Source organism: Anabrus simplex, chromosome 6, assembly GCF_040414725.1.
Source record: "Anabrus simplex isolate iqAnaSimp1 chromosome 6, ASM4041472v1, whole genome shotgun sequence".
In the NCBI taxonomy this organism is placed as follows: Eukaryota; Metazoa; Arthropoda; class Insecta; order Orthoptera; family Tettigoniidae; genus Anabrus; species Anabrus simplex.
In genome coordinates, this window is record NC_090270.1 from 259,567,004 (window position 1) to 259,588,225 (window position 21,222).

A 21,222-nucleotide genomic window follows, 5' to 3' on the forward strand; every position below is an offset into this window, starting at 1 on the left:
ATATAAATGCCCTAGGAGGACCAGTGTAATTTCGCTGTACTCATACAATTGCCACAGGTGCAAAAAGTTCTTGTAAATACTAGTATAATAAACCAAAGTAGTAAATGTATGACTTGTTGACATTATTCCACTAAATGCATAATGTCCTCATATGAGGACATCAAACTCCCGTCAAGTATGGCAACTTCCTTTTGTGTTTTATGTTTGTATCATCTAATAAGGTCATTTTAATCAGGAAAATCACATTACAATATTTTAAATTTAATTTTTCTTAAATTCATGCATGAGAGGGTTAAAGGAATCATTTGGGAAGGAGAGAAGAGATTTGTACCTGTAAAGAAGGGTAAAATGACCTCTGACCATGTTTATTATACAAGGGAAATAAGAAAATTAAAAAGAAAATGTAGAATAGTAAACAGGAAAATCAAAGAGGGTAGGGAGAGTAGAGAAATAAGAAAACGGCTAATGAGGGAACTGAATAGAGTGAAAAAGGAAGCAAAAGAGAATTATATGAATGGCATACTTCAAGAGGGTAATGACTACAAAGGGAAATGGAAAAAGCTGTATTCATATATCAGGAATCAAAAAGGAAAAGGAATCCAAATTCCTACAGTGGTGGGAGAAGGGGGTGTACACTATTTAACAGATGCTGAGAAATCAAACCTATTTAGTAGGGAATTTAGAGATTCAGTAGATGATTGTCAGGAGTTGGAAACCGAAACAGAAGATAGAGAGACAGAGGGAAACAAGAAGCTTCTCATTCACAAATGAAGATATTTTCAGAGAAATCCAACTGCTTCAGCAAGGAAAAGCAGCAGGAAGTGATCAAATTACTGGAGAGATATTAAAGACAGTGGGGTGGTACATAGTGCCTTATGTAAAATTTCTTTTTGACTATGTCATAAATAATAGTGTAATACCAAAGGAATCGAAGGAATCTATAATAATACCCATTTATAAAGGAAAGGGTGATAAAAGGAAACCAGAGAACTACAGACCAATCAGCCTGACCAGTATAGTTTGTAAAATACTGGAGAGTTTAATATCAAAGTACATCAGAGGGATATGTGATGATAAAAATTGGTTCATGAGGAGCCAGTATGGATTTAGAAAGAAATTTTCTTGTGAGGCACAACTGGTGGGATTTCAGCAGGACATATCAGATCAATTGGATTCAGGTCAGTTACATTGCATAGCCATAGATCTTTCCTAAGCCTTTCATAGAGTGGAACATGGAATATTATTAACGAAATTGGAGGGAATAGGATTGGACGTAAGGGTTGCACGTTGAATAAAAACATTTCTAAATTCAAGGGTTCAGAAAGTCAAAGTAGGAAATGCAGTGGAACCTCGATTATCCGTTCACGTTTTCCCGGAATATGCGTTGAAATTACGTGGTCCCGTGAGCACCGTAATTAAATCACGTTGTAAAAGTCCCGCATTATCCGTTCCTCGAAGAAAAGCTTTCCCGGATCAACCGTCCAGAAATTCCAGTCCCATCAATGCTAAATCCTCGATAAATCGTTTTTTAATAAACTGTATCTCACGAAAGGACGGCTGTGGCATATTTATGGATCTTGGCGTGAAAAGCCCCGTCACTGCGATAATTAAAGCAAGTACTGTACCGGTACTAGAAAAGCGATCGGCGGTGAACTTGCATAAGAGACCATCTTAGCATCGCATTCGGGTGGTATTGTTTAGAGAATGTCGGAAAATCATAAAGCAGAGGGTGCCCACAACAACTGCAAGGAGACACGGCGCATTTCGACAGCTCTGCTTGAAGACGGAACGAGTTTCGTCATATGTTCGCACTTATAAAACGTCCATATTATGTCCAGGGTTAGATGTTTATATTTTTACATTTTTTCGATCATACTGCCGAAGAGGTTTTCGGCACTGCAGAGTAACTGGGCTTTCAGGCAGGAATCGAAACTGCTCCTTAACACAAATTCAGTACCTTTTGATATTATCATACATGATATGTTAGCGAGACCAAAACAGATGTAGCACCCTACGTTATAAAAAAAAGAACGCCATGGGAGGTCTTGGGATTGCCTATTACTCTTTAAGTCCTGATGTAAGACTTTAATAGTCAGGCGTTGCTCAGAACTTTAGGTAGTCACAAAATAGCGACTCACATAAAGAGTCGGGCATACAAGCGGATAAATCCACTGCAGGAAAAGCAGACGACACAGGTTAAAGATCTCGTATCTCAAGATGCACATAATTACATCGGCCGCCATGATGGCTACAACCGTCATGCGAACTTGTTTCAAAGAAGGCGAGCACAAGACTCGCTAAGAGGGCACTTCGGCTGATGGCCGGAAGCGCGCTCTTTCAAGGAGAAAACGAGTCATACGTCACGTCCAGGGAATAGATCGACGAAAAAGTCGATAGCGGTCAAAGAATGTATTACATACAGAGGAGTGCGCCACCAAGGAAAACTTGGTGCGGCACAGTAGTTGTTAACTGGTTGAAAATAACTACTGAAGTAAACGCTCTCTTAATTTTAATGGTATACCGTATACTGAAATTAAGAAAGTGATACACCTCAAGATATGGCAGGGTACTATCACTGATTTCAGAGGATAGTTTATATTTCCTTGCGTCTAGTTAAATTTCGTAAAGGATATTCACATGTAAATTTTTGGCGAGGATAACTCATTTCTGTGCATGCGTTTCATATGTTTTCATGGCACACATAGGCCTATGGTTAGTTCAGGTGACGCCATTTGAAGAAGAAAACTCTGGGGTGATACCGTGTTTTTCCGAATCCAAACCGACGTTTTTCTCAGCATCTCGTGCGAAAAATCAAGGGTTGTCTTGCATTCGCGGCCTAACAGTAATGAATAACACTGGCAACTATCACGGTAACTAAGCTGCTTCTTTTCACCCGCTCATGCACACACAAAATTTGTTGACAATAACCTAATGCCTCGTTATTATACATCGCTAGCTGTGACAACTGGTTGTACAGTGCCTGTGTGTAACGTCACTGGATGTCGGGAAATCGTGCAGAGAGAATTACATTCTATTAGCCTCTACAAAATAGTTTCTCAAATCTGCAGAATGGCATCAAAACACACTAGCCTTCGAATTCCTAGAAATGCCACGGCTGCTTAGTGGCAGAGTTATAACACGTTTACTGTACCTGACTCTTAGTAAAAGTAATTCTTATAGACATCAGGAATATTTTGGTGATAGTCGTAAAGATACGTGGAACAGGTAATGCCGGCAATTTTTCAATGGGTTCTAGTCGATATTATGATGCCAATTTTAAGTTCATGGTTATTAAACACTCGGAAATGTAGAATAATTGTGCATTTGCAAGAAAATAAGGCATAGGCCTAACTAAAGCCAATATTTGGCGTCAGGGTGAAGGCAAAGATACCGGGAGCAAAAAAATGTGTACTGTACAAAAATGCAACAATGATGCTTTAACCCTGTACTGCATACTGTTGCCATTAAGGCCGGTCTCCACTGATTAACATTTAACAACAACATGTTAAATGTTAAGTGTTATATGTTGACTGGTCACACCATCAACATGTTAAACTTGTTCATCATATCAGTATGTGGTAATAAATTTAAGTGGTGTCTAGTACTTTCAAACAAGGATAATGGACTCAGATGAAAAAGATTTGGCCTTTGTTATTGCCACTGTTGCTTCTTGTTATGATTTTCAAATGCAGTTTTATTAGACACATTTCCTCCCCTCATCCTGCTCATTGCTTCAAAGCAAGATACTATGAAGTATAAACTTCGTTCGTTCCCGCCCTTCGACTTCAGACTTTTTCTGATTTTTTGCAATACTCGACTGTACTGGGAGCGGAGGTACGCTAGGTTTTTTTCGATGCACTGGCGGGAATAATTATAATATAGAGTTCCCGGAAACTGTCGGCTTTCTTCGCTTTATCTCTGTATTCCTTTGATGAGACATCCTACAAACAAGGCCTTTCTATTATATCATTAATTAAGTCCAAAGGAATCTTGCTCCGCTCCATTTCTGACTATAAATTTTAGTATAGTGCAGACAGAACGACACGCGTACGCATACCGGTACTGGTACTGTATTTGTAGCATATAACAAAGAGAATGAGTGTTGTGGAGTGTTGTAACTATAATCCTACTTCATGAGAAGCACGTCGTTTGCGTCGTTTGGCTATCTCTTGACATGGAAATGGCAAGGAACTTGCCGAAGCTCTGCCCACATCTCACGAACAACGAATTGACTTGACGTTTTCCACTTGGAGCGGAAAACACGCCAACATGTTACGTGTTAACCTCAACGTTCTGAGTTAACATGCAAAGTCAATTGGAAGACACAAACACAATATACATGTCAATTGTAACATGTTAAATTTATCATGTTGGTGTTAAATGTTAAATCAGTGGAGACCTGCCTTTAGTCAACAAAATAATAACTTTTCACCTGTATAACTGGATAAATATTGTAGACAGAGATAATTTCATGGCACACCTTCAACTGTACAGTCAATTAAAGATATATACCAGTGATGCCTTGGTTTTTTTATACAAGACAAGAGACAAAACTGCCCTACAACCAAAGGTACTTCTTCCACCCCATCAGCATCCACGCGTACCAACCACCGTTTATATATATTATATATCATGAAAATGAAAACCTACAACCTGTTTTCCAGTCTTTGACCGGGTCAGGGATGTGATGAATGAACCAGATATAGGCTATTGTTACAATGGGGTCGCCACTCCCAAGGTGATATTAATGACTGATAAATGCTATGAAATGATAATGGAGAGTGTTGCTGGAATGAAAGATGACAGGGAAAACCGGAGGACCCGGAGAAAAATCTGTCCCGCCTCCGCTTTGTCCAGCACAAATCTCGCATGGAGTGACCGGGATTTGAACCACGGTATCCAGCGGTGAGAGGGCGATGCGCTGCCGCCTGAGCCACGGAGGTTCCTTATATATCATATATATATATATATATATATATATATATATATATATATATAAATAAAATATTAAATCGGCACCGTTGGCGACGGTGGCCGGGCTCGCTACTGGGGGCACCGCTGACGTTGGCCCAGCTTGCGACGGATATCGTTAGCCTGCTGGTGATGGTCGCGAACAGTGCGACCCTTCAAATAACTTCCTGCTTGGACAGGCCGGGTCATGCGGAGAAATCTCCTCCCGGTGCATTGAACTATACCCACACATGCAGCGATTTGCATAGAAAGTCGTGGACGGTGCATTGTATAAAAGCTCAGTCGTAGACGGGATTGTCGTGCATTCTCTAGCAATGGCTCGAAGTATTCTTAACGCTACCCCATCTGCTGGCTACTGGTGGGCTGCCACCTATGAAGAGGCAGTAAACTTCATCATTGAGTACATCGAAGCACAGAACTCTATACACTTAGCCCTGCATGCCTCAGGCATCTTTGTCCACGAGGGGGAAGAAGTAGAGGCGCACATTCGTCCCCCCTGGATACACTCCTGGAGGTAGATACCCTGGAATCTACAGATTTCCTCGACGAGGCATACGAGAAGTTATCGGACATAAATCATTACCCAACAGCACATGATTCTTCGTACAACTTCTTTGGAATTTATCGCTGTTGGTTTACGATGGCACCCTGTCAACCCAATAACGCCGCCCTGCTGATGGAAGAAATAAGAGATCTCCAACCTACATCGATGGAGGACGCAGGCAACAGGGTAGTGTGCTTGGCTGTATTGCCCTTTACCACATTCCTGAGAAACAACTGAATGCTCGTCAGGTACGCCGTAGGATCAAGGCGTGGCTAGCGGACAGGAGGTATTTGATTTTTGACATTAAGGGGACTGTGAATAACATAAGGGAGTGGCATAATCAAATTAACAGATTTAATTTACAGGTATTCAATAAGCGCGAGAACGTTATTTATCAGGCATGAAAGGAGCGTGATAACGACTATATACGCATATTTCATTCCGATGGCAAATTTTCGTTAATATCACGGTTAGATGCATTTCTCCGTGACAAGACACGAGTAGGAGTTCATGAGTTTTGTAATATTTGCTTTCACTACCACACTCCTGGAAAATGTTTCCTTTACAGGGTGATAATACTGTCACCATATCAGACAAGCCAGGAAGAACGCATTGTATAGTAATATATTCTGATTTTGAGCCATACATTGATGACACGAAGCAGCATGTCCCTTCAGGATACGCCTGGTATGCACTTCTTAATGGAGAGGTGATACATAAAGACTCTGAAGACGGTTAATGATGTAGCCGCCGCATTTGTGGAGTCTATTAGGCTGTGGACGAAAGAGTGGTTGTTGTCTCCTGGCACGATGTAATCTGAATGTCTAATATGCGGCAACGCGATAACGGAACGTGACTCTGTGATCCACTATAGTAAAAATACTATAGACGGAAAGGGGGGTTCCTACCACGCACATTGCTGGCGTTGTATGGAAAATATCATTCCGATTTTCTTTCATAATCTAAAATATGATTCACATTTATTACAACGGGATGTAATTTGAACCTTTGGTAAATCGGTACAGATACGGGCGAAAGAGTTTGAAAAAATCTATACCCAATATGTATTAACGGATCAGGTGAGATTTAAAATTTGTGACAGTTACAATTTCCTATCTACGTCCTCGTCCAACCTTGCTAAAAATGTTAAACACCGAAGGTATGCTGTAAATGCAGATGAAAAAGCTGTATTTCCATATGGTTTGATACAGCTGAGAAACTAAACATGCCCTTACCACACGATGATGCTGTATGGTTTTCCTCTTTAACAGGCATGGGACAAGATAAAACGAAAGCCTTTGCTGTGTAGGATGAGAAAGGAATGCAAAAATTTGACGAATATCTTAATTATCTCGATCTTGATGTTGCTCTATTAGCTGATGTATTTGAACAATTCCGCAGTGTCTTCTATGAGGCATACGGAGTAGATCCTGTTTATTTTCAGGGAGCACCTGGCTATACGTGGTACTGTGCAGTGAGCCGGAACAACCGCGATTTCAAAATTTTTCGGGATGCGAATGTTTACACATCCATTCAAGACAGGATGCGCGGTGGTGTACCTCAATGTATACACCGTTATGCGAATGTTGAAAATAAATGGGATGAATATCTTTGTATCTTGATATTAACCTCTTAACATGAAAGCCCGAGTATACTCGGGGTTTTACATATTTATATAACATAAAATCCTGAGTATACTGAGGAATGTCACTCATTGATCGGTACCTAATTTAAAAGCCCAAATATACTAGTTTCTTCTTGTTTCTCAATATTTCCACCAGATATTTATGAAATTATTACTTTAGGGTCCTGTTTTTGCCAACAGATGTCTCTGACTCAACCGTAGTGGATGTCGGTGACTCAGGCAGTTTGTTTACGCGGCTTTCCCGTATTTGTTGCTATCTAAGTGTACCTTGTCTGTTAGGTGAAAATGGAGAGTGAAGAAGAGTTTGAGTTTAGTGAGTCTGATAGTTCTGAAGAAGTTTCTGAAGACAGTTCAGAAGAAGAAAGTGGTAGTTCTAGTTCATCTGATTGTGATATTGCAAGTGCCAGACAGTGGTGTGAAATTGATACTTCCGGAACACTTCCACCTTCCCCACCACGTTTTCCTTTCAAGGCTAATCCTAAGATACATTTCCAGCCATGTTATGGGGATGTTTAGTGCTGTGTCATTTATTTTAGAACCCGTAAAATGCATCACGAGTATACTCAAGATTTTAAAACAAACTTTTCGGTGGCTTATATTTCATTGTTAAGTTCCAAAAATGTTTTTTCATTGTTACGACTGTCATTAGTTTTCAATAAACAGCCCATTTTAACAATAAAAAATTAGGTAAAAAGAAGATACCAATTATTTACAAAATTGTGATGTTAGAGGTTAATTCATTGTACTCTATATCCATGTTAAATAAGCTTCCGATTGAGCTTCTGTGAACAGAAACAGAGTTACCCGTGAACTGAGAAAGCTGGACTAACCAATTGGATAAATGCTTTTTAGCGGTTGTAGATGTTGAGTACTCTGTAGAAAAGCACGATAGTCATCGTCAAATGCCTCTTGCCCCGCATCACTATCTCGAGAAACTGTGCACCACACTGTTAAATAAGAAGTATATGGTGCACAATATTGCACTAAAATTGTACGTTGAAAAAGGTCTGAAAATGACCCAGGGTTTCGTCTTAAAAGACTATGTTGATGACTGTCACTTGCACCCTAGATGTGAATTAAATCTCTATTTCGGCAAGTAGAGATTGTCATGGGGTGGGGAGTCCAATTAGAGTTAATTGCCTTCTGTTGTGTCGTTTTGTCTACCACACCAAATGTGTGATCTAGACAGAGCCAGAGCTTATCTTCATCTGTAGAAGGTGACGATAGCAGTTCATGCTCTGTATATTCCAGATCATTGAATACCTATCCTTGATAGCGATTGTCGTTATTCTCCAAGTTCCCGTGAATATGGGAAGCAATTTCATATAACTTGAGTTTATCAAAGTTATCTGTCTTTGGTAAAATATATAGGAAATTGGAACCCCCACTCGCCATAAAATCTTTGCATTTTATCGTTCCGACACTATCACTGTCGGAAATGGTGTACCCGGTAGTTGACTGATACTTCGGCATGAAATGAATTATCTTACTCTGTTGAACAAACGAAGCCATCTCTATGGGCGTGTTACTTCGTACCTGCAGTTTGTCTATCAGGATGATGAAATTAGTCATCCTAACCTTCGGCTTATGAATGCGATAGCCGAGACAGCATGGCATGATGTGCTTTATATCACTTAACATTTTGTTGTCTAATATAGCCATCAAGCGGATGGTTAATGGCAGTGTAGACAACTCTGTCGACAGTTCCTCCCATGACCGTTGGGTAAAGATGAACGTGACGTGCTTACATAGGAGAGGCCGTTCTACAGGCGATTCACTCTCTCCAGGAATTATACCAGCCTGTCTCGAATTACCTGTACCACGAGTAGATCCAGCTTCCCGTTTCACCCGTTGTGCAGACGGTCCTCGGCGCTGCCGTCGTTGATTGACACTTTCCGAGCCAAAGTTCCACCCGATTTCAACATTGTGAGGTCCTGAGGATATAAACAACCCAATCAGCAAATTGGTTCGGTGTGATTTGTTTCACACACGAAAAAGGCACATGTAAATGGTATTTCACCATGCGGTTAGCCAAGGCTTGCTCGTCACATTTACTTAAGTAACCTTTTACCTAGAAATTCGGAATTGCCTGATATTAACACAGGTGTGTGTGAAGCAAATCCTGTTTTGTTGAGTACTTTTTGGAAATCTGAATAGGAGGGTCAGCAAGAGCAGATTTCATATCCTCGCAAGTAAACTCCACCAAAAAAGGTTCGATTACAATGATAGATTTAAGAAAAGTTTTATATGCAAATTCTGACCGTGAATGTACACTAGAGGCATACCCAGTCACGAAGTGTGTGGCAATGCTCTTCACTACAAAACTCTCTTATGTGTTACTTGGTCCATAGAGAAAGAGCGAGTTAATCTTTGGTTGTTCCTCATTAAGAATTTTCTTAATGTTGCAGACAAAATCAAAAGGAACAATGTTATTTCTGTAAAACAATTCAGATATTGTATCTCTGCTAAAGCTGGTGCCATCGGCCACACAACTCAACAGATGTTGAAATCTATTTTTCCTTTCACAACAAAGTTTTTCTTTAATATAACAGGAAATTTTATTTTGAATTTCCCTAGCTAACACCTGGGAATGTCCAGTAAGCAGTGTCCATTCGTCCGGTGTACATAAATCGTATAATAAACTGTACTTCCTAATTAGTGACTCAAGAATATTGTTTGAACCTTTTTGATGGCGAAGTACTCCCAGCTCGCCGTGACGGTCCAGGGTGATGGTTGTCTAGGGATGGTTCAGGCAATGTGGTAATCCTCCTCTTCAGAGTCAACTCCAGGAACCGTCGAGAGTCCTCCTTTTGAAGATGATCGATTGCGGCACCACTCGGACGAACTCAGCCCATTCCCCAAATTTATGGTAAATAGACTCGCACTTTGTAGAGTATGGAAGGTGCAGAAGTATGGTATCGTTGCCCTGCAGGTCGAACTTGCAATTAGGTTGATGAAAAATACCTCGCAGAAGAATTGAAGTCGTTAATGCAGACATAATGAAGCTGAGGAGTGTCTGATATCCTTATATACCTACGCGGGGTATTAGTACTCCTTAAATTATGCAATTAGCTTTCTAGACATAAGACAAAACAGCCCTACAACCAAAAGTACTCCTTCCACCCCGTCAGCATCCACGCGTACCAACTACCGTTTATTTTACGTGGGCCCTCCCCATCACATTACCACAGGCTTGAGGAGTACCTCTGGCTCAACCTCAAAGACTTTAACGACCTACGGTCGTGCAAGCTGTACTTGCGCCTTGCAGTACGTACCCATGACCAGTAGGTAGTAATATTCGGTCTTTGAATGTTAAAAGCTTTGTGTAAAGTCGTTAAAAATCGTATATATATTTCACTATGGCAATCCACATCACATACGAGTGTTAAGCTATTAGCCCCAGTTAAGAATTGGTGGTACATCTAAAACACTGAACGTATGTTGAACATTAAAGCTTGAAATTTTCTTCACCAAACGAAAACTAAAAATAATTCATGCTGTAGGGGGTGAAACAAGTCGAAAATGAAATTGTGAGGTACAGTAAAACCTTGTTAATTCGAAGTTCAGTTTCTGAGTCCCAACGACTTCGAATTACGTGATTTCGAATTAACCGCCAATTCGTCATTCGGAAATGCCAACCTTTGCCGCGTTACAAAATATTATAAGGCCCGTTACTGCTTGCAGTTAACCTTGATTCACAGTTTAAACCTTTCAAATGCCATGGGAAAAAACTTTCCAAAATGTATCCAAGAAAGTGCATTTAGAGTATTCAAATAATGCACTTGGATAACTCACTGAAAAACATAACCTCTCGCAACGAAAGAGAGAAAGAAAAAGAAAGAATGAAAAAAGAAGCACGATTCAAAGACGAGGAGAAATCTATGCTGGCTCCCATGTGCATGTGCTTTATTCATTGGATTAGTGTACTGCATGCATTTTAGATGCACTGTACTTGCACAAGAAGTACCCGATGCCCTTAAAACATCGTGGCTAATAGAACTTTCCTATGACAAGGGGAGAAAGTCTCTCGCTTCCTTCTGCATGACAACACAATACAGTCACTCTATCCTTGTACGATTTCCCGCCATGGCACTTCTATCGTACTTCAGAAATGTGAACACTTGCAGCATCACAAAGTATTCTAAGACCCATTACTGCATGCACTCACCTTGATTCACAGTTTAAACATTGTTCGAAGAACGCAGGTATGAGTAAATTACCTAGTGATGAATCTTGCATGACATACTTGATGTTTAGACTTTTCAAATGCCATGGAAAAAAACTATTTCCGAAATGTATCCAATAAGGTGTATTCAGTGTTCAAATAATGCACTTGGATAAATCACTGACAAACATAACCTCACGCAACAAAAGAAAAAAATCACACGATTCAAAGACGAGGTTAAACTATGCTGGTTCCCCTGTGCAAATGCATTATTTCTTTGATTATATGAGCCATGCTTTTTCGTCAACTGTTGGCATCCCCAGTGTTCGCAGATTCTGTTTCTCTGCACACTGCCTGCTGCGTGATATTACGACGTTCCATAAAACGTGGAGTACAAAAGAATTCAGATTTCACTCGAACTTAGCCATTATGGAGCACACTGAAGACACCGAAGTTTGTGAAAGTGCAGAAAGCCAGCCCCGCATGTTCCAGAAGACTCGTTCTATCATGACGCGGATGAATTTTGAATTTAAATTACTCTTGTAACTTCCTATTGTTTTAGAATGTAAAGGCAGCTTCAATTAAAGTCTGAATTTCGGTAATGGGGCCGACATTGTACTTCGAATTATTAATTATCCGTATTTCGATTTAAACAATTTTAATAACATACAAAACCTTATCTTGTGTTTCCGGGAACGAGAGCTTCTTTGAATTAGGTGGCATTTTGAAATAACCGATTTTGAATCATCGAGGTTCTACTGTATGCGCATGTAAATTGCAAGGGCGGAATGGCCATACCGTGGTGCAATAAACTTGATCGTTGCCCTGCAACGTCTGCGATTAGGCCTATACATCGCTAGCCACTGAAGTTGGGGGAACCCGGCAATCGAGACGTGCGTGTAGTGATAGCCGGATATTTCAGACGCTAAGTAAAAGTACCGTAACAGTTTTATAGACAGTAAGACTATTTTCCTGACGGATCGCCGTATTGTAAGGACGCATGGAATAGGTATTGCCGGCAAATTTTCATTGGGCTCTCTTCGGCATTATGATACCAATTTTAAGTTATTGGTCATTAAATCTGCAGAAATAAAGAATAACTATGCAGCCACAGAAAAATGCGCCAGAACAAAAACCAATGTTCGGCGTCTAAAAATGTGTACTGTACAACAAAGGCATTCATATGATTTTACATAGCACTTTTTGAGCCTGATTTAAATTTTTTGAAAGAATAATGGGGTTCGGTCTTGGATTCGAAGAAATACGGTACTGCAAGTTTTTCAGAGTGAAACTAAACATACACTTGCACGTAGTGTCGGATTAAAAAAAAAAAAATAACAAAGAAGTAAGCCGTAGTGTCGATATCATCAATGGAAACGCAAGTTTTGAACAAACTGATTGCTGTTTCGTACAGATTTTAATGTGTATTGGGGTTTTTCCGACTTTAATACAAAATTCGGATATAACAACAATCCGCTATAGTGAGTAAATTTTCCACTGTTGTGAATTCTTGCTATAACGGACTTCCACTGTATATAGATTAACATACCTCCGGAAAGTCATTTCCTCCCTTCTTTTTGTTTGTGTCCTGTTTCATTATCTGCGGGGTACTGTAATTCTTTCTCATAGTACCAACTACCCCAAAACGCATCCTTTGTAATAATCTTGAGAGCTTAGCATTATTGTAAAAGTTATCCGTGTACACAGTGTGACCTAATAATAAAAATGGTTGTAAAAGATTCTTCACGTTTTAATAACGCTCCCATTTTGATCACAAATTTCAAAATTACATGTATATCCCGTAACTCTGTCATGCCATTCTTACCTTATTCTGTATTTTAAGATTTCCTGGATTATACACCCAAAATCCCAGTCTTCTCCAAACAAGCATTCCTTAATCCAGGGCAAAGTTCGGGTTTTGAACAAAGAACAGAAATTATCGATGAGAGGTCTAATTTTATGTAGCCCATCCCAATAATCTTCTCATTGTTAAAATGAGCTGAAAGAGATTTCTATGCATAACTTCATAAAAAATGGGATTATCAAACATGTTTGTAGTCCAGTACAGTTCTAACTTAGGCTTATTGTATGATACCAGTCATCAGTCTTAAAAAATTTCTCATCTCATCCAAAGTAACAGACCTCCAATTATCATATCTGCAGTATTAAGTAAATGATTTTTCTGCTGTGCTAAATAATTGTTCTGCGTAGCTGTTAGTTTCTGTTACAAGAAATGACAAAAGCTGGCGTGAAAAACATCAAGTATGCCATGCAAAATTCATCACTAGGTAGTTAACTCATACATGCGTTCTTCGAATAATTGGGCATGTGTCCAGAATGATTTGTGTCTGACTGGGGGAAGAGGATGGTTGCCTAGTTGTACTTCCTCTTAAAACAATAATTGCCACCACCACTACCACCATTTCATGGAATGTAAATCCTAGAATCCTGCATCTTATGTCAAGTTGGTCAAGCTGGTGTTGACCCTCGCAGTGAGTCTCTTGCAGCAGTACTAAATCCACCTCAGTTTGTCAGTATTTTTGTTAGATAATAACTCCTTGATCTGTTAGCTCCTTCGACGTTAAGTTGGAGAATTCGTAGTGTGTGATCAAAGTTTGCACATGTAGAGCTCTGAAAAAGAGCTATTTCTTGGGTGAGTCTTCATAGTAATAATAAGAGATGAGAAATATAGGCTCTTAAATTAGCCGAAATAGGCACCAACATCTAAAACTGGCAACAAAGTAGGTATGAAAAAAAAATTTAATAACCCACACAATTACTATAAAAGGAATTTACAGCAAGCAACTTTTCAATTTTTTCCAGTAACAATCTCGTTCTCCTGTTGGGCAGAATGTTTTTTACTCAGAGAAAGATCTCTCAACATCACAGGAAGTGATTGGACAAATATCATTGAAGCCACTTCATCTGGTTCTATTTCAACTGCTTCATCTACTTCACCTCGTAGCACCCTGGCTACTTTTACCATTGGTTTCCATCATGGATTCTGCTGCAGGACTTTTATGGAACTTTTTGCTGACAGCAGCTACCTTCCCAGAGATTTGGTCAAAACATTCCCTGGCTTCTTCCACAACCGTAATTGAAAGCCACTCTTCTCCAACTCGATGATTGCTTCCGGCAGCATGTTGAAGTTTGAAGATGGTCCAGTTTATGCAGGGGGATATTAGCTCCCACCATTGCAGTGCATAGGTCTATAGAAAATTGTTCTTGGTCGCTGTTCACAGTGGACTGGCAGGAAAGCTGCGTTGACACGGCTTCTATGTTGATCAACGTAGTATCTTTTCACATTTTATCTGAAAATAATAAAAATGACTTAAATTACAATTTTCCTAGATCTACAGCTGAGCTAATTGGGAATAATGCTCAGTATAAACATGTATTTATTCCTTAAAAAAAAAAAAAGACTATTAGAGGTGATGTATCTAGTAGTACAAAACTTAAAAGAAGGAACAAGAGAATTCGTAATGTCCATGAAATATGTCCTCAAAAATGTTGTTATAATCTGGCAGTTTCCTGTTTAATTCACCGTGTGAAAAAATAATAAAAATGGCGTGAAACGATACCTGAGTAGCATAGTCAGATCCTATATGCTTGCCAGGGATTCGCCCCTAGCAGTATTCTTACGTATATAGAAGAATTAAAAGGGCGGCATTATAAACCTCAGATTTGTGAACATTTTATATGTTGCTATTCGCCGGCTTTGGTCGGCCGGATCAGCTGTCATGAAGACTATTTTCTGTTGCCTGCAATAGACGTGTGCCCACAAGGCTGCCACTCTCGTCGAAAATTAGAAAACCACGTTATTTGAAATTGTCGTGGCATGCGCCCATATCCTTACTTTTTGTCACAGTTTGGCAAGATTCTAGATGGGATCCTAGAGCTTACGTCCCCCAGTCTCTCTTTGCTTCCCTCCCTTGCACAACGGTTACTAACTGGACCTGACCAATGCTGACCAACGATATTTTAACTGGCCTGGCCTGGTCTTGTAAAGATAGTCTTTGCAGCCTTGTAAAAACATGCTGTGACATCGTCGAAGCCATGCCATCTTGTATGTCTCAGCCTTGGGAGGTCAACTGAGTAGAGGTGGATTAGATTCCCACCTCAGCCTTCCTCGAAGTGGTTTTGCATGGTTTCCCACTTCTCCTCCGGGAAAATGCCGGGATGGTACCTAACTTAAGGATGCGGCTACTTCCTTCCCTTTTCTTTGCTTGTCCCTTCTTATCTTCCCATGCCTTCACAAGGCATAGGTAAGGCTGTCTGGGCGATGTAATAGTCCTCCTCCCCATTTGTGGCCCCCGACCCGAAGTCACACACTACAGGACACTGCCCTTAAGACGGTCGAAGTGGGATCCTTCGCCAAGTCCGAGGGAAAACCTACCCTGGAGGGTGAAAGAAAGAAAGAAATAAGATATTTCAGCTGTAAATCTCTATTTTCACAGGATATGAATCAGACTTCAAAATACTGATTTTTAATTTTGGCCACTCTGTGACAAGAGACCACCGGTTTTTGTAACTCCTCATGCGGTAATTAAATGATTATTTACATTTTAGCAATATAAATTATTTAATCTTCACGATTAATACAGCATTGCAACAAAACTATGCACAATATGTAAATTAATGGACCTATAAATGCTATAATAAAATGAGATTGTAGTTCAGTCACAAAAAAGATGAATGGAACAAAGGAACTTCCCTCCTTACAGCAAACTTGGCAGAAGATTGCACTTCCATCCATAGTGAAATTTGGATCCTGTGTGATCCACCGCTTCAGCCAGTAGGACTTTGACGATTTTTCTTTGCAATTAAAATTTTATTTTACGTCACTCTGACACAGGTGGGTTTTATGGTGACGATGGTATGGAAAACGCCTAGGAGTGGGAACGAAGCGACTGTGGTCTTAATTAAGGTACAGGCCCAGCATTTGCCTGGTGTGAAAATGGGAAACCACGGGAAACCATCTTCAGGGCAAGCTCGCAGCTGTGCGCCTCTAAGCGCACAGCCAACTGGGCTGATGATTTTCCCTTGGGCATTGGGCATTGCCACAGACACTTTTCTTCTTCATAATCAATCACAATGCGTTCTGAAGGTAAATCATACATGTACAACGGTTCACATCAAGAAGGTGGTGTAAGGGATGTGGGTTGTGCAACGTTGTTCGACGTTGATGGGTTCTCGCATATTTCTTAGACGGTTGGAGGGGTTGATGGCTTCGAGGTCAAATTGTTCCATATTTTTCCTGACAAATTTCCCATGAACTGTTTCTGGCGACTTCTGAGAATTCCTATTTTTGTTCATGGGCTAAACAGATCTTGCGAAATGAGAAGATAATTCTGTCAAGCACATCAGTTACAGTTACAATATAATGCACTGGAAGAAAATTGGCTTCGCGAAAATAGATTAAAAACGCAGTAAATAGGCAATTACACTCCAAATAGGCACTAACCCCTGAAATGGGCATTTATAGGCACAATAAAACCGACGGAATCTAGCTTAAAGGAGTCTCGCAGCGCGGCTGTGAGCTTGCATCCGGGAGATAGTAGGTTCGAATCCCACTATCGGCAGCCCTGAAGGTGGTTTTCCGTGGTTTCCCATTTTCACACCAGGCAAATGCTGGGGCTGTACCTTAATTAAGGCCACGGCCGCTTCCTTCCAACTCCTAGGCCTTTCCTATCCCATCGTCGCCATAAGACCTATCTGTGTCGGTGCGACGTAAAGCCCCTAGCAAAATAAAAAAAAAAAAAAAAAAAAAAGTCTCGACTGGATTTATATTTCGAGAGCCTACGTTTCTGAACACAGGAATAAAATAGGCAAATAGGTAAATTCCCGCCTCTAATAATCTATCCTCTAATTCCTGGGATATCCAAAAGCAGAGCTTTAGATCCAGACTCTCATTGTATGTGGCTTACTTTGGGTATTACAAAAATTGTAGGATGGTGGTCTTCAGAAGACAAAGTTTTATTTTAAAGTTAATGGTATATCTTCTGTATCAGTAAAAAATTGGAATAAAAGTAATGCAAACTATTAGGATTTTTCAATTATAGTATGGAATTCAATACTACATAACTCAGTTTTCTGAAAATACTGGTGCTACGGATTTAAAAACGAATTTCGTTCAATATAACTGAGTATCCAGTGATCCATTTATATCACAATAGCAAAACATAATTATCTCTTGTTTTTTATAAAAGCCATTTTTAGTCTCCTGTAAACTTTGAGTTTTGTCACTTACACGCTGTTCATTCTAAAGGGGCAATATGTGCCTAAGAAGGTAAAATGGATCACACAGGAAATGTCACTGTTGAAAGGGACGAAAAGCATGAAACCATTATTTACCACAATGCTCGTTCAAATGTCTCCTACATACAGGTGCTAGTGAAATACTAGAATGTGTCCTCTTGATGTGTGGAATTGCAACATATATTTCTTTCTTGGAGAAAAGTTCCACCTGCAATCTAAGAAAAACGTGCTTACTGTAGATGTCGTTTATTTCTTGCTTAGCTGGTGAAGAATTTGATGGAACCCCATACCAGCAGACGTCCTTAGTTAGGGCTCCATAAATCCACAGTTCGTTGTAAATGTCCCTCGGGGTTCAGTTCTTGAAGAAACGATGGTACCTATGCGATCACAGGAAAGGAGGAATGCAGAAAGTTGTTACAAATGTGGCCAAAATGTGCATGGTGAACATTCGAAATCCACCACAAAATGTATCTAACTTGCAGTGTGTGAAGTATTCTTTACCACAAGTACTGTGTAGAAAATATCTATATATTTTTCTTAGGCCTGACTTTTTTATTATGCTGTACGTAGATTAGATTTTCTCATTCTGGTACTGTATTTTAATATTGATTGTGCTAAAATAGATTTAGTTTTGATAAATGTTACTTTTGAAGAAGCTGCTCTTAACTACGTTGCCCCTTCTACTGTTCAACTGAATTTTAGCCACCTTAAAACAAGTTCGAAAGACTCCTCAAGATTAAATCAGTCATCTCTCCCAAAAAATTTCCAGCACATGGATTTGTTACCCATGTTTGTTTGAATTACAAAACAATTGTAATGTTCACATTTCTTTCTGCCAGTGCTAAGATTTCAGTGATGTCCTGATAAACGTGTTACTATGCTACGTAACACTGAGAGTGAATATGACCTTGTTATAATATTGTTATAATGGCAGCTGTTTTCAGTAAAGCTTGACCTTACTTGGTTTATGCCTACCATTGTAAAGTTCAATGTTTTTTGTATACTGCTGTGTGTTTCGGCCAAGTTGCATACGGGGGGGGGGGAAAGAAAGATAAAGGTGGTTCAGAGTTTCTCCAGGTTAAGTCCTTATAATTAGTTTCATCTGTTATAGCACGTGATATATTTCATATTTGACCCTATGTTGTCAAAAAGTATAAACTTCTGAAAATCTTAACAAATGTTCCACCTTCTACCTTTACAATAAGATTTAGGGCACTAAAAATTCCTCTTTCGCCAAGACATTTGGAAATAGAACTAAATTATGTAAGACAATTAGCTCAGTTCAATGGCTTTAAATTAAATATGATCAATCGGCTAATTAATAAGATCAAAGTTACATTATCTTCGAATCTAGCACCAGATAAATCTAAGAAAATTAGCACCGAGCTCGATAGCTGCAGTCGCTTAAGTGCGGCCAGTATCCAGTATTCGGGAGATAGTAGGTTCGAACCCCACTGTCGGCAGCCCTGAAAATGGTTTTCCGTGGTTTCCCATTTTCACACCAGGCAAATACTGGGGCTGTACCGTAATTAAGGCCACGGCCGCTTCCTTCCCACTCCTAGCCCTTTCCTGTCCCATCGTCGCCGTAAGACCTATCTGTGTCGGTGCGACGTAAAGCAACTAGCAAATAAATAAAATAAGAAAATTAGCTACGCCACATTTATGTATAACAGCCCGGCTATTCATTAGATCACTAATGTCCTTTAAAAAAAAGTCAGCATAGCCTTCAGAACAGTAACTAATAACCAGAACGTATTTTTCAACCACAATAAGGTCAATAATAATAATAACGTTTAACTTCTGGGGTTTATAGATTAAAGTGTACACAGTGTGGGTTCTTGTACCCTGGTCAAACAGGGAGAAGCTTTTACACAAGGTATCTGGAACATTACAATGCTTCCAAACTTAACAGGTATTCAGCCATGAGCCAGCAAATGAGCGAAACAGGGTATAAATTCACCTCAATAGAGAAAGATATGACGATTGTTAGAAGCCTAGGTAAGGGGAAATAATTGAGTGAGATGGAAAACTTGTACATTTATTTGGAGCAAACTTATAATAAAGATGATAATCTTAAAGACTTCATTGACAACAAAAATCCATTATCTTAGACAACTCTAAGATTAATCCAAACTGTAAATCAGAATGAAGTCCCCAGTATGTTTGTCATAGCCCACATTCATTTCAGTTAACACGCCTAATGCTAAGCCCGCCCAATCCAATTCGAGTAACGCCTCTCTAGCAGTAACACATGCGCAGAACGTACAACTCACTCCCCTTTTTTCTCTACGCTCCACCCCTCCGTTACCGCATCAGTACTTCTAAGTAGAAAGGTTAGTCGTTCAGATGCAACTGGAACACGTGGATCCAGCTAACATCAGACTGGATAAGTATGTTCGTCCACAATTATGGGGTATTTAAATTTTATCTTTATATTTAGTGGGCTCTACATTCGTCATTCTACATTTTATTTTCTCTTATTCAGTTACAGACAATACTCATAAATCATTCCAAGGGTAGAACAGTGTACCAACGTGAACATTAATCTGGTAAGAACGGCACAAAATTTCCAAGAGTAATGTTATCATATGAGCACCTAACTAATGAATGATTTGACAACACGTTCCAAGATACACATTTTTAATTTCTAAAATAGTACCATCCAACTACGCTTCTTCCTAATGGGATATTTGAGTTCAACAAGACTCGACATTATACCATGGTTCCGGTTTTGTAGCTGCTGTACTTACGACATAGGTGATCATAAGCAGCTTTGGATGAACACATTTTTACAAACTATTAACCTAATTTGCTCTTTGAACAATTTTTAGTCGATGTATTATAGCTTTAATTGCTTCCTTGTCACAAATTCTGGGTTTTAATTAATGAACACATTTTAAACCTATGTAAATATCATCTAAAGTACAACTTTTTGTATAAATTTTTTTTAGTACAGGACCATTGTGTTAAGTACATATATTACATAAAAAAATTATCATTATAGACTGTTGTGCCCTTCAGTGTTCAGTCTGCAAGCCTCTGTGAATTTACTTAACGTCGCCACAAATCTCGATTTACAACTAGTGTTATGGCCTCATTTAGTTCTATACCTCATATCTTTAAATCGTTAGAAACTGAGTCTAATCATCTTCTTGGTTTATGTCTACTTCTCTTACCCGCCATAAGAGTCCATTGTTCTCGTGGGTAACTTATCCTCCTCCATTTGCCTCACATGACCCCACCACCGAAGCCGGTTTATGCGTACAGCTTCATCCATCGAGTTCATTCCTGAATTAGCCTTTATCTTCTCATTCCATGTACCCTCCTGCCATTGTTCCCACCTGTTTGTACCTGCAATCATTTTTGCTACATTCATGTCTGTTACTTCTAACTTATGCATAAGATGTCCTTAGTCCACCCAGCTTTTGCTCTTGTAAAGCAAAGTTCCTTCTTACAGAATACTCTTGATCGCAACTGCGAGCTCACTGCATTAGCTTTACTACAACTTGATTCAATCTCACTTACTATATTACCATCCTGGGAGAACACACAACCTAAATACTTGAAATTATTGACCTGTTCTAGCTTTGTATCACCAATCTGACATTCAGTTCTGTTGAATTTCTTACCTACTGACAT

The 21,222-nt window shown here is 39.5% G+C and overlaps 1 protein-coding gene across 5 annotated transcripts in view; it reads left to right on the top strand.

Annotated features, from left to right (window-relative positions):
* LOC136876417 (eukaryotic translation initiation factor 4 gamma 1) overlaps positions 1–21,222 on the top strand; it is a 700,368-nt gene that overhangs the window by 407,558 nt on the left and 271,588 nt on the right. The gene's annotated exons all lie outside the window — the stretch shown is intronic.